This window comes from Monopterus albus, unplaced genomic scaffold (assembly GCF_001952655.1).
Source record: "Monopterus albus unplaced genomic scaffold, M_albus_1.0 scaffold477.1, whole genome shotgun sequence".
Taxonomy (NCBI): domain Eukaryota; kingdom Metazoa; phylum Chordata; class Actinopteri; order Synbranchiformes; family Synbranchidae; genus Monopterus; species Monopterus albus.
Window position 1 is genome coordinate 310,743 of NW_018128357.1, and position 850 is coordinate 311,592.

Sequence of the window (850 nt, forward strand, 5' to 3'; positions counted from 1 at the left end):
CTGAGCGTGTAATGTTAATTTTACCTGTGATCCTTTGAATAAATCAGCACTGTTTTGAAGTTACTTGGACTGGCTCGTCTCTCAGAGTTAGCAATGGTAACAAGAACTGGCTATCGCAACAGGGACTATGCCTTCCTCATGAGGATCATACAAATCATAAAATTTTGTCAATTTGAAGTGTGTGTGTTTGTGTGTGCATGGTCTTGTTGATATATACTTCTGGGAATGGAAGACTGGGTGTACATTGTTTTGTGGGGACCAGAAGTCACTTGTAAGGACTGGAGGCTTGGCCCATGACTAATTTGTTGAATTTTATGAAAATAACAGTGTTAGAGCAAGTGTTAGCTTTGGTTCGATTTAGGGAAAGGGTTAAGGATAGAAAAGTAATGGTTCTGGTTAAGGTTAGGGTAAGTCTCCTGGAAGTGAATGTAAGTTTATGTATGGACCCTGTAAGTGACGACCACAAGGGTGTGTGTGTGTGTGTACTTCCTGTACTCTTACCTTTGCTGGCCCTGTTCCTGCATAATATCAACACAGCCATTGATAATTCACTGATCATGATGACCAAAATCAGACGCACATAAAGCAGCACACCTGTGGGAGCAGAACAAGTTAGTCTTGCTCTGACACGTCTTGGGTCATCATCAAACACTTTGTTTCTGGGAGTGTGTGGGACCTGAGGGCCTGTTCATGCAATGCTACCAAGTTAATAGTAAACATTTAAATTACTCAATCAACACTTTATAGCAACAGACATTTTAACAGTCAGTGAATATTAGATTTATGCTGCACATACAAGCAAACACATCCATACCAAAACTCGGTGTTGTTGCTGGTGTTGAGGTTGAAT

The 850-nt window shown here is 40.7% G+C and overlaps 1 long non-coding RNA gene across 1 annotated transcript in view; it reads right to left on the reverse strand.

Moving 5' to 3' along the window:
- The window catches only part of LOC109952591 (uncharacterized), a 4,657-nt gene extending 3,807 nt beyond the window's left edge, over positions 1–850 (reverse strand). Inside the window, exons 1-2 of the long non-coding RNA XR_002273791.1 lie at positions 815–850; positions 502–594 (exon numbers count right to left, since the gene is read on the reverse strand). This is a non-coding gene — a long non-coding RNA (uncharacterized LOC109952591). The remainder of the gene's footprint in view (positions 1–501; positions 595–814) is intronic.